This window comes from Sapajus apella, unplaced genomic scaffold, assembly GCF_009761245.1.
Source record: "Sapajus apella isolate SASKATOON/1434 unplaced genomic scaffold, GSC_monkey_1.0 scaffold20, whole genome shotgun sequence".
Taxonomy (NCBI): Eukaryota; Metazoa; Chordata; class Mammalia; order Primates; family Cebidae; genus Sapajus; species Sapajus apella.
The window spans coordinates 1,671,400-1,685,130 of NW_022436960.1; the positions used below are offsets into that span (position 1 = coordinate 1,671,400).

Sequence of the window (13,731 nt, forward strand, 5' to 3'; positions counted from 1 at the left end):
CCAGACAAAACCTAGTTTTCTATGTTTTTTCAGATATTTTATTTATTTATTTTTAATTTTAATTTTTTTGAGATAGGGTCTGTCTCACTCAGGCTGGAGTGCAGTGGCACAATCATGGCTCACTGCAGCCTCAACCTGCTGGGCTCAAGTGATCCTCCTCCCTCAGCCTCCTGAGTAGCTTAGTCTACAGGCACTTGCCACTAGGTCCAGCTAATTTTTGTATTTTTTGTAGAGGCAAGGTCTCACTATGTTGCCCAGGCTGGTCTTGAACTCCTGAGCTCAAGCAATCCTCCAGCTGTGGCCTCCCTAAGTGCTAGGATCACAGGTGTGGTAAGCCTCCGCTCCCAGTCTCGGATCTTTTAAAAGTGCATTTGGATTGAGCTAGTATGATACTGGCATAAGGATAGACATACAGACTGATGGAATAAAACTGAGAGCCAAGCCCATTCACTGGGGAAAGAACAGTCTCTTATACAAATGACACTGGGACAACTGGAGAGCCACAAGGACAAGAGTAAAGGAGGATGCCCCCTCACACCACAGGAAAAGACCAATTCAACGTGGATCATAAACCTAAACAGAAGAGCTGAAACCACACAACTCTTAGAAGAATACAAAGGTAAAGCTTCATGACTTTGGATTTGACAATGGTTTCTAGGTATGACACCAAAGACGCAGGCAACTAAAAAGAAAACATTAATCAGACTTCATAAAAATTAAACATTTTTGTGCAAAGGACACTATCAAGAAAGTGAAAAATAAACACACAGAATGGGAGAACATATTTGCAAATTATACAAGGGTCTAGTATTCAGAACGTAAAAAGAACTCAACTCAATAACAAAAAGACAACCCGAATGAAAAATGGGCAAAGGACTTGAACAGACTTTTCACCAAAAAAGATATACAAATGGCCAAACAAGCACCTGAAAAGATACTCACCACCTTTAGATGTCAGGGAAATGTAAATGAAAATTACAACGACATACCACTTCACACCCGCTGGGATACCTATCCTTTTTCTTTTTTCTAAGATGGGGTCACTCCGTCACCCAGGCTGGAGTGCAGTGGCGCAATCTCAGCTCACTGCAACCTTCACCTCCTGGGTTAAAGTGATTTTTCTGCCTCAGCCTCCTGAGTAGTTGGGACTACAGGTGCCCACTACCACACCCGGCTAATTTTTGTATTTTAGTATAGACGGGGTTTCACCATGTGGATCAGGTTGGTCTCAAACTCCTGACCTTGTGATCTGCCTGCCTTGGCCTCCCAAAGTGCTGGGATTACAGGTGTGAACCACTGCGCCTGGCCCCCTATCCTTTTTCAAACTGAAAAATAACATTAGCATGGCCGGGCACCGTGGCTTATGCCTCTAACCCCAGCACTTTGGGAGGCTGAGGCAGGAGGAAAGCTTGAGCCCACGAGTTCAAGACCAGCCTGGGCAATATAGCAAGACTGCTTTTCTAAAAAAAAAAAAAAAAAAAAAATAGCCAGTGTGGTGGTGGGCACCTGTAGTCCCAGCTACTCAGGAAGCTGAGGTAAGAGGACAGCTTGCACCCAGGAGTTCAAGGCTGCGGTGAGATATTATGCCATCACACTCCAGCCTGGGCTGACAGAGTGAGACCCTGTCTCATCGAAAAGCAAGTGTCATAAAGGACGTGGAACAACTGGAACCCCTGTATATAGCTGGTGAGAATGTAAAATGGGGCAGCTGATATGGAAAACAGTTTGGTGGTTCTTCAGCAAATTAAACATAAAATTGCCATCCAAAGCTGGGTGTGGTGGCCCATGCCTGTAATCCTAGCACTTTGGGAGGCCGAGACAGGTGGACCACCTGAGGTCAGAAGTTCGAGACTAGCCTGGCCAACATGGTGAAACCCCATCTCTACTAAAAATACAAACATTAGCTGAGCGTGGTGGTGGGCTCCTGTAATCCCAGCTACTTCGGAGGCTGAGGCAGGAGAATCTTTTGAACCCAGGAGGTAGAGGTTGCAGTGGGCTGAGATGGTGCCACTGCACTCCAGCCTGGGTGACAGAGTGAAGTCTCTCTCTCTCTCTTTCTCTCTCTCTCTCTCTCTCATACACACACACACACACACACACGACCATCCATATAACCTAGCAATCTCACTCCTAGGTATATACACAAAAGAACTGGAAACAGGTGTTCAAACAAAAATCTGTATAGAATGTTCACAGCGGCATTATTCACAATAGCCAAAAGGAAGAGACAACTCAGATATACATCAGCTGATGAAAAGAAATGTGCTATCCAAACAACTGGATAGCAGCTATAAAAAGGAACGAGGCACGACACATGCTACAACATGGGTGGACCTTGAGAGCATCATGCCAAGTAAAAGAAGCCAGACACAGAAGGACAAAGACTGCGCGATCCCATTCCCATCAACTACTCAGAATCGGCAAATCCACAGACAGCAGACTGGCGGCTGGCAGAGGCTGGGGGAAGGCCAGTGAGGACTGGGTGCTAGTGGGAATGGGGCTTCCTTGTGGGGCGAGGAGGGTTTTCTGGAATAGACGGTGGTGAGGGCTGCACTACCCTCTGAGTACCCCTGAGTCCTCCAGGCTGATAGTGGCAACAGCAAGGGTCTCACAAAGCCAGGGACACACACTCGCTTTGGGAGGGTCAGCTGTTCTCGATACAGAGGAGGCATTAGTGTTGGCTGAACGTGAAGTGAGAAACAACAGGTGTGCTTCCTCAGTTTAAGTGTTTACTCCTAAAACAAAAACTGGGTGTCTATCTTAAAATGATAAGAAATCGCTGTGAAGGAGCATGACATTGTTTAGTGACCCAGCTTGGGCAATCTGGACTTGATTCTTCCCTGTTCACCCTCTTCTGGAATGCTGGTTATGGGGAGTTTTGTTTTTATCTGCTCATCCAGTGAGGGGAGAGGTGACCTCGAATTTACTTTAGCCTCCTGACGTCTGGCTTAACGATGGGAAATTATTTCTCCAACTCAGTATTATTTGTCAAACCCAAATCAAAACAGTCAGCCCTTCCCTTCAGTAGAAGCCACTCAAAGTCAGTGGTCCTAGAGGCTTCTGAGTGAGCACTGTGGCCCCCACCTGTCTGAACAGTGGCGCACATGAGCAGCAGCTGCACGTTCTAGAAGGAAGGTGGGGGGGGCACAATCTGAAATGCTGTTGAAATGCTATTTGAGACACTTGTCGGCCACTCAAATGGAAGCTACGGGAATAAAGAGGAAGCTGTTCCCTCCCCTTCCCTTCCCAGGGTCTCTCCACTGAAGAGACATGGAGCCCTTGGGGGAGGATGTGTCTACTGCTATGAGGTTCTGGGATTCTGGAGTCTCTGGCTCACGGAGGAGGTGGTGGGGGTGTCTGGAGAAGGGAGAAGATGAGGTGGCCAGTCCACATGGCAAGGCAAGGTGGTGCCCAGACAGGCCTTGAAACTGTGCTGGGGTTCAGGTGCCCAGCCAGGGTAGATCCCCACTGCCAGGCCCACAGGGAGGTACGGAGGCAAAGGGCATTACCTGCCTCAGTGGTGCATGGCCCTCTCCCAAGTGTTCCCAACAAGCATGGCTGCACTTCCTTAGGAAGAGGAAATAAGACACCAGAGGCGTCCCTCACACTCAGGGAGAGTGCCCCTTTAGTCCCTAACATAGACACAGCAAGCTGGAATGTCCAAATGCCCTCACACCCCACAACCTCCCGTGCAGCCAGGCAACAGCTCCCCAATATATTTGAAGTAAAAAAACAATCCACGCAACAGATACATGGATGTCTGTTAGTCTCTCTACTTTAAAGTATTTCATTGAAACAGCAAAATGGGCAACTGGATTTGTGACAAAGCCTCTCTCCTAGATTTTTATCATATAGGGGATTACCAAATTAAACAAGCGGCTCTTTCCCTTCATTTAAACACTACGATTCTAAAAATTCACAACTAGATATAAGATACTTATTGTTCAGTTGGGCAGGGCCAAATCACTGGTCTCCAGTAACTCTTAGATGATGAATAGAATTAAACACAAAGGTGCCTTTTTCACAGAACATCATCAGTGCTGGTTTCAGATACAGGCCCAGGGACAAAGACCCATAGGTAGGGAAGGGAGGGAAGATTAAGTGGCCAGCTTCTCCAAGTGCTGAACCTGATTTGGATTCCTGTAGGCCAGGGCTGGGAAGCCACAGCCCATGAGCCACATCTGGCCTCCTGGTTATCTTTATAAATAAAGTTTTATGGACACACAGCCAAGTCTATTTATCCACCTACTGTCTATGGCTGCTCTCTTGCTGCAACAGCAGAGTTAAGTAGTGGCAGAAGAGACCACATGGCCCCTAAAGCCTAGAAATATTTGCTATTTGGCCCTTTACAGAAAAAAGGTTTTACTAATTCTTGTGCTAGGCCAACAATTTCTGGATAAAAGGAAGAAATAAAGGAAAACAGGACAGATTTTCCCAATCAAGGTCTACGATGCACTTGTAGTCAGCAAACCTCCTGAGCCTACCTTACAAGTGAGAATGAAGGAAGAGGCAAGTTACAACCTCCAGTAATAAAAAGGGCTGTGGAGGCAGTCACTGGTGCATCTCAGCATAGGAATATTCAACAGATGCAACTTCCTTCCATCTGGCAACCACAAAGCAGGGTGGGCCCGGAGGGAGAAAGCAGGTGCTGTCCCTACAGAATCGCCCCCACCCCCCGAGGCCATGCACTCGGAGACTGGGTACAGCAGAGGAGAGGAGTGAGATGCGTGGCTGAAGAGGAGATGAATGTTAGCTCTGAAAACGGATCTGTCCATGCCTCATCCCCTGCACCTTCTCTGCAGAAGGTTGGTAAACAGCGGTTATGATAAGAAAAGGAGATTCTCCAAAGAAACCAGTCTGTCTAGGAAAAACTAAGGCGGCTAATGTGGAAGCCAGCAACTCAAAGCAAATTCTCTGCACTTTAGTCTCTAGGGGCCAAAAGTCACAAGAGCCAGCTCCCAGCCAAGACCTCTACAGCAAGTGGTCAGCTGACAAGCCCACCCACGGCCGGCTGTGCCAGTGCCGCATCCTTGCCTGTGTGAACAAAGAAACCCTTCATCTAAGAAGCACAGTCTTCCAGTTGGTCTCCTGTTCCCACACAGCAGCTAGGAAGATCCTCTTACTTCCCTGCTCAAAACACACCAGTGGCTTCCCATTATCCAACCAGACTCAGTGGTTCATGCCTGTAATCCCAGCACTTTGGGAGGCTAAGGTAGGAGGACTGCTTGAGGCCAGGAGTTTCAGGTTAGCTTGAGTGACATAGTGAGACCCATTCTCTACAAAAAATGACAAAAATCAGCTAGGCATGGTGGTGCACACCTGTAGTCTCTGCCACTTGGGAGGCTGAGGTGGGAGGATGGCTTGAGCCTAGTAGTTCAAGGCTGCAGTGAGCTAGGATTGCACCACTGCACTCCAGCCTGGGCAACAGAGTGAGACCCTGTCTCTAAAACGAAAAAACCAAAACAACCCCCACTCCCTGCCAAAATCCCAAAACCCTGTCTAGGCAGGCTGTTTATAAAACCCTACCCTCCCTTGTTGGTGCCTGGCTCCCTACCTCCATCCCTCCCCCCTCCCTACCCTCGCTTCTCCTTAGCCAACCGGTGGACACCTGGCGGTGGTCATGGCAAACCCACTTCCTCCATGGGGCCTTCGCACTAGCTGCTGCCTCTGGCTGAGGGAGGATCTTTCCCTAATCTTTGTACCATGGCCTCCTTCTTGACATTCACATTTTACTCTTCGTGTCGTCTGCTTGGTGAGACCGTCCCTGACCTCCTGAAGCAGCCTCCCAATCTCAGCAGAGGGGCTCCCAGAGGGTCCTGTCACCAGGGATGTGTGGAGCCATGTGAGTAGTTCTGGTTGTCACTATGGTGTTGAGATCCCCAGGGCCACTGCGCTGCAAAGGTGACACGCTGTCATATCCAATGTCACTCATGCCCTGCAGAAAACACCTGCAGCACTGCACTCCACTTTTGTGCCATCACTGGAGGCAAACTCTATGAGTGTGGGAACTCTGCACTCACAGTGGGGCTCAGCACTGCTGGGTCTCACCGTGAACCTGCTGGTTGACAGAATGAAGGGACTGCCTGGAGGAAAGCCACAATGTCAGAAAGAACAGCCCAGATAAAGAAGAACATGGTACCGAGAGAGGGTACAGTCCCTTCAGGGAACAGAAGGGTGACCTGACTCCAGAACCCAGCCTCTGTCACACCGTACAACTTCCCTGAGCTGGACAGTGGCCCAGTTCATAATCAGCAAGACAGTCAAGTGGCTGTGCCTTGTGAAGCAGCCTGAGAACAGGAGGAAGATGATGGGGAAACTTTGATTTCTATATTCCTTTATTTTTTAATCATGTGTGTTTTGACCCCTAAATAAATAAATAAATAACAGAAAATGTCTATAAAGACAGACTGGGAGGACGAAAGGTCATGACTGCTCCTGGGTCTCTCCAGGAACCACTCCTGTGGGCAATGGAGTCTTCCTTGTGTGGGGATCAGGTGCAGGCCAAGCACAGACCAAGCAGCAGACAGGCCTCCCTCCTGTCTCACCACGCACTCCTCTTTCTCTAATTTTATCTCCTGCCTTCTCTTTTGCCAATGTATGTCTTCTCTTCCTTTAAATTTAACCTTAAATTTGATATTTCATATTCAGGACAGTGATAGCTAACAAAATAAATTAAATACACTTACATTGGAATTATTTTGGAATATACTGTTAGGGTGTGAGACAGCTCTGTCCAACGGAACTTTCTGTGAAGGTACGAACGTTCCACCTCTGCTGGTCAACAGAGTAGCTGCTGGCCACGTGCAGCTACGGAGCACTTGAAATGTGGCCCATGCAACCGAGGGACTGAATTTTTTATATAATTTGAATTTTCATTAATTTCTATTTAAATTAAGAATAGCCTCCCCAGACTTTAGAATGTTCGATTAAAAAAAAAATCGCCACATGTGGCAAATAATGAACATCCTGGCCAGGGCAGGTCTAATGGCTTCAGAGCCCTCTGTCCTTCGATATTACCATCTAGCGAAGCCAGTCCTCAGTCAGAGATAACACCTGCAGGATGCACGATGTCTGAAATTAATCTCTTTAGGGCCGTGTTCATTTTTTTTTTTTTTTTTTTGAAATGGAGTCTCACTCTCTCGCCCAGGCTGGAGTGCAGTGGTGCGATCTCAGCTCACTGCAACCTTGCCGCCCAAGTTCAAGCGATTCTCCTGCCTCAGCCTCTCGAGTAGCTGGGATTACAGGTGCCTGCCACTGTGTCTGGCTAAATTTTGTAGTTTTAGTAGAGACAGGGTTTCACCATCTTGGCCAGGCTGGTCTTGAACTCCTGACTACATGATCCACCTGCCTTGGCCTCCCAAAGTGCTGGGATTACAGGCATGAGCTAACAGCACTGGGCTGCTCAATCTTATATTTAAAAAATATATAAAACATAGCATGATGGTGCATGCCTGTAATCCCAGCTACCTGAGAGGCTGTGGCAGGAGAATCGCTTGAACCTGGGCAGCAGAGGTTGCAGTGAGCTGAGATTGCACCACTGCATTCCAGCCCAGGCGACAGTGAGACTCCATCACACACACAAGATGAAGAAAAAGCCTATATCCTTAATAAAGCATTTCCCCCCTCTTCTGGAGACCTTAATTTCTAGGCTTGTTCTCTCACTCCCCCAGGCGGAGAACATGAAGATGACAATGTTGGCTGGATTTAGAAGCGGCACTGACTTCACTACAGGGGCACCGGAAAGTCTCTGCTTAACACAACATGCTGATAGGAACTAGATGATTAGACAGGATGCTGTGCTAAACCAGACACCGCTGTGCCCTGACCTTTGGCAGGTACCCAACATTTAAGGAAACACTGGAGGCCCGTCTTAGAATTGAAATATTCCAGATGACTCTTCCCTGTGATTTAGGAAAACATCACAGCATTTTATGGTGGCAGCCTGACTCACTCAGCTCCGCTAAGGATGCAGGTGGAAGCCTTTCCACCATCATACGGCAGGGCTAGAAGCTGCCATTCACCCTGCCGTTGCTTCAGTGTTGGAACTTTGAGCTTCTTTCTTGAACTGGAAAACTTTAGATTTCATATCATTTGCTTGATAAGCTCTTTCTAGAATTGCATGTAGTGTAGTGGAGCTTTTACTGAAGAGGGTGAGAAATGCTGACTGATCTTATCTACTGGCTTTAACTGTAATATGCACCCTAGGGTCCAGTGTGCTTTCTGGAGCTCCATAATTTAATGGTGAGCCTGTGTCTGCTTAGATGCTTTAAAGTGTCTGATTTTTCTTACCCAAAGCTCCAGGTGGCTCTTTACATGAAATGGGTTCCATCTTGTCCCATCCACTCAGGGACTATAAGATCTAACTGAATGGGGGCCAAGTTATTCCCAAGTACCCTGAATGTCCAGAAGCAACAGGTGCTACACTTCAGATATGACAGCCAACACTTCAGTTCTGAACAGGTCAATACTACGTTCTTCTTTTTTATCGACTCAATCCTCAACACAGTGCTCGCACAGAACAAGAGGTGCTCAAAACAAAACCTATCTTATAAAACACATGAAATATATATATATATGTAACTTATGCTCTACTGAGAAATATTCCCAAAATAAGGAAATACTAAGTTTGGGAGGCCAAGGCGGGTAGATCATAAGGTCAAGACCAGCCTGGCTAAGTTCGTGAAACCCTGTCTCTACTAAAAATACAAAAATTAGCCAGGTGTGGTGGCAGGCGCGTGTATTCCCAGCTACTTAGGAGGCTGAGGCAGAGAACTGTTTAAACCCGGGAGGCAGAGGTTGCAGTGAGCCAAGATCATGCCACTACATTCCAGCCTGGGTAACACAGTGAGACTCGGTCTCAAAAAAAATAAATAAAAATAAAATAAATACAAAGCACCAAAGATCACAGGGAAACTTTATACAGTCACTGCCACATAACATTTAACAACAGACTGCACATATGATGATGGTACCGTATTTTATGGTATCTTTTCTGTGTTTAGGTACACAAATTCTTACTGTATTATAGGTGCCTACAGGGTTCAGCACAATGACACGCTGTACAGGTGTGTAGCCTGGAGTGACAGGCTATTCCATATGGGCTAGGTGTGTAACAGGGTGTACCACCTAGCTTTGTGTTAAGTACATGCCTGTAATCCCAGTTACTTGAGAGGCTGTGGTAGGAAAATTTGTTGTCACAAAACGACATGGCTTAACAACACGGCTCTCAGAATGCACCCCCCTCATTAAGTGATGCATAACCGTATTTAAATGGAAATCCTATTTTGAAATGCTTTAATTAAAATAAGATCGTATGAGACTATACTTTTTACCACTGACCTTTGAACCAAGATCTGATGAGACTACTTTTTTCCACTAAATATGTAAAAGAAAACTAAGAAAAAAAAACCAAAATATCTACTTTTAAAAAATTTCACAAGACATTAGAAGACTGAAGTACCATAATCTTCTGCTTTAATGTAGTGTTATTTATTTAAAACAAATTACATTAAATGAAAATTCTACATTACAATTCCATTGTTGAATCAAAAAAGTGACAAAGAAATAAGCCTCTTAATAAACAAGATTTTTTTTATTATTGTTGCTAATTTACAGTATCAGAAAACTCAGCAACCTGATTTGAAGCTCTCCTTTTCAGTACCTTAAAATCCCACCAGCCGAACACTTTTTGACTCTAGGTCCTAATATATATGGCAAGATCAAAGAAGAATCAAGCTCAATAGACGCCTTCGAGGACTGAATCTAGCTAGGAAGGCAAGTCACAGGGAACAAAGGTCACCTAACGCAGTAAACATGACAGACAACTGTACAGCCAGCCACTGGTCTACTAAGTAACTGCTATACACATTTAAAAGATGGAAAACATACAGTCCAAGATGGTGAGAAGCAGCTTCACTGAAGTTTCTGGATGGATGAACTTGAGCTGGAGCTAAAAAGATGAAAAGATTCAGATGGCCAGCAGAGGATGGGGAGAGTATTCTAAAACAGTAGTTCTTAAAGTGTGGTCTGGGGACCCTGGGGCGGCAGCAGGGGGGTGTCCCTTGACCCTTTCAGGGGTCCACGAGGTCAAAACTGTTTTTATGATAACATGAAGACGTATGATTTGCCCTTTAAAGCTCATTATGGGGAGTTTTTCACAGGCTACTCATATTAAATCAAAACAGCCTGCATGCAGGAGCAGGCAGCTACCTTCTATGGAGCCAGATGTTAAAAGAGATTTGCAAAAACAGAGCCATGCCACTTTCTTCAGCAAATTAAAAAAAAATTGTTTCCACATAAAAGTTTTTTTTATGTCAACAGGTAATGGGTGTTATTAATAGATGAACTATTTTAAAACTTTCAGCTTGAATTTAGTTTCTAATGAAAAATATCAGTAGATACAACCCACTAAAGAAAAGCTCTTTGGGATGCTCGATAATTTTGAAGAGTATAAAGCAGTGATCCCCCTTCTGTGTAAGCATTTCTCTTCTAAAGGAAATATAATGCTCAGATGAGTACGTGCCCTGTGTGGTTTGTAAGCAAACGAACATATTTTGGAAAGGTGTCTTTACAGTGCAGTGGCTCAACTGGGGGTGATCTGATCTGCCAGGAGACATTAGGCAATGTCTGGAGGGATCGTGGTTGTCACAGTTGGTGGGGGCAGTGGGCCACTGGCATCTAGGGGTAAGGCCAGGGATGCTGGTGAATGTCCTAGGAAGTACAGGGCCACTGGGCAGCCCCACAACAAAACATCTGGCCCCACAGTCAAGTGCTGAGATTGGAACCTTTGGTCTAGAGCGGTGGAGGTCACACAGGAGGCACCTGGGGTCTACCAACCTTGCAGCTTGTGATGTAGGACAGAATGGGGGCTAGAGAAGGGAGCTGCTTAAGGAAGAACCACCACTCCCAGGCCCCAAGGGCAGCAAGCCCAGGACAGCTGCCTCCTAACAACCCCAAAGCTCGGGATCTGCAGCAGTGGCGGACGGATCCTCCCTGCCAGGCCTCTTTCCCATTCCCCTGGGCTCGAAGGAAAGACCATGGTGAGGTGCTGGGAAGAGTGAGCCAAGACATGACAATTAAAAGCAAGTGATTCTACTTACTCCGTAATCATTACATAGGAATTTCATAAAGATTTTCAAAGTATTACTTCTCTTGGTCTTCTCTGGGTTTCACTGAAGTTCAGCTTAGGGTTGTATGAAAAAAAGTTGGGAAGAGACTGATGGAAACTGAGGCATGGGAGGTTCTAGAGAAAGCCCCAAGCTCAGAAGTGAGCCTACAGGGGTGTCAGGGACTTTCCTTGGAGGGATCACACCAAACTAAACGACTGTCCTTGTCGTTCTCACACTTAACTCAGGTGAAAACTCTTGCTACAGAACTGTGAAAAGGAGTATTTCTTGAAAAAATATTTTTCATGGCCCGGTGTGATGGCTCATGCCTGTAATCCCAGCACTCTGGGAGGCAGAGGCAAGGGGATCCCCTTAGCTTGGGAGTTTGAGACCGGCCTGACCAACATGAAGAAACACCGTCTCTACTAAAAATACAAAATTAGCCAGGCATGGTGGCACATGCCTATAATCCCAGCTACTCAGGAGGCTGAGGCAGGACAATCACTTGAGCCTGGGAGGTGAAGGTTGCAGTGAGCCAAGATTGCGCCACTGCAGTCCAGCTTGGGCAACAAAGTGAAACTCTGTCCCCACCCCCACCCCCAAAAAAAAGAAAGAAAAGAAAAGGTATTTTTCATAAAAAATGTTATTTAACATTATCTATTGGGTGTATTATTAAATATTTTTAAAATTTCAGTTTTAATTTCTAAAAAATTACTCCTCTGCCTAGCACCTATGTGGCCTGAGGCGACTGTCAGTCTCACTAGCTCTAGGACAACAGGGAGTGGTGGCAGTGGAATGTAAAGGGAGAGATTATAACAGGAAAAAGGTTGTTACTGAAGTTGAAGGTGCCAAGGCCAGCTAACGAGTTGGAGAGAGGGCTGTTCTTTCTTTTCAGCAACAGATATTATGGAGGAATTGCTGTAGAGACTTTCAAACAAAACTAAGCTGAAGCAGGTGTAAAACACACGACAATTCTCAAACCACCTTTAATGTGCTTAAAACAAATCACTTTACAAAAATCATGAACACTTTTAAAAATGTGATGCTGGACACAGTACACATGCTTAAAAGAACACCAACCTATGGTCTGATCTTACAAAACTGACTTTAGGAATCTTGGAGCAATTTACTAAGATTCTAAATAATCATAAAATGTGCCTAGTTATGTTTCCACAGATTTGAATGTTACACTGAGAACAGATGCTGAAAATTGAGTTTCCTTGTCAATCTCCACAGAATTTTCCAATTTCAAGTGGCCCATGAGCCCATTTGCTGCCTCATCCCTTAAGACTTCCTATGAAATAAATCAGAAGTACTGGGAAGAAACTTTTATTTCCAGGACAGATGTGCAAAAGCAACAAGTCAAAATTAACCATTCTATCTGGAAAGAGAAGAAACATGTACCAACACATTCATTCAAAGAGAAGTTTCTAGAATTAGGCAAATGTTACATGGCAGCAGTTATGACCTTAAACAGAATTTTGTGACATGAAAGATACATCCTGACATATCTCTTGCAGGGAAAATGTCTTTCAAGAAGGGTAACATCCAATCTGTTCTATACATTAAAAAATGGCGAGGGAGGGGAGCACTACACACTGGGGTCAGTTGGGGGCAAATAGGGGAGGGACGGTGGGGGGTGGGGAGCTGGGGAGAGATAGCAAGGGGAGAAATGCCAGATGTAGGTGATGGGGAGGAAGGCAGCAAATCACACTGCCACGTGTGTACCTATGCAACAATTTTGCATGTTCTTCACATGTACCCCAAAACCTAAAATGCAATAAAATAAATAAATGGGAAAAAAAAATGGCCTAATCTTAAACTCACCAAATCATTTTAAGGATGAGAAAACAGGGTCACACAAGTTAGGTGACATCATTTATGGCAAAGCAAGAATCTGCATGTTTATTTTCTAACTCCCAGGCTGAAATATTTTCCACTCTATCAGTCTATCCTCTATTCTAGGACTTCATCTTTCTTACGGAAAAACCCAAACCATCAAATGTCCCCTTGTTCTACCCAAGAATTGTTCTGCAACATATGCCGCCTGCTTCCTTGCTTCCTATGAGGCTAAATAGCCAGGCAGGATTTTATTATAAGGACCTGCCATAAACTTGAAGTAGGGTGTTAAGTCATTGAGAGGCCAGGTTCTTGAATGCTTTCTCTGTTGGGATTATTTCCACACCATCTGGCTCTCTGCCCTGGACAGGTCCCTGCTCTGTACATCTTTCAAGGCTGAGGCCCCAAGTGGGGTAACTGTCCCATCAGAAGGTGAGTTCACTGGGTAATGGGAGCAACTGCTCATTGTGAAGGTGACGTGATGTAAAAGCCTTGAAAGGGGCTGGACTCTGTGGCTTGCATCTGTAATCCCGGCACTTCGGGAGGTTGAGGTGGGCAGATTACCTGAGGTCAGGAGTTAGAGACCAGCCTGGCCAACATGGTGAAACCCTGTCTCTACTAAAAATACAAAAAAAATTAGCTGGGCATAGTGATGGGCACCTGTAATTGCAGCCACCTGGGGGGCTGAGGCGGGAGGATCGCTTGAACCCGGGAGGTGGAGGTTGCAGTGAGCAGAGACCACAGCATTGCACTCCAGCCTGGGAACAAGAGCAAAACTTTCTCAAAA

At 45.7% G+C, this 13,731-nt stretch overlaps 1 protein-coding gene and 1 long non-coding RNA gene across 7 annotated transcripts in view; both read right to left on the bottom strand.

Moving 5' to 3' along the window:
* Window positions 1–13,731, bottom strand: part of PPP2R5C (protein phosphatase 2 regulatory subunit B'gamma) — a 162,892-nt gene that overhangs the window by 145,099 nt on the left and 4,062 nt on the right. The gene's annotated exons all lie outside the window — the stretch shown is intronic.
* On the bottom strand, window positions 5,881–11,469 carry LOC116557751. The gene is made up of 3 exons (XR_004271677.1): window positions 10,722–11,469; window positions 8,664–8,667; window positions 5,881–5,893 (listed from the first exon to the last, which is right to left on the bottom strand). It is a non-coding gene; the product is annotated as an uncharacterized LOC116557751 (long non-coding RNA).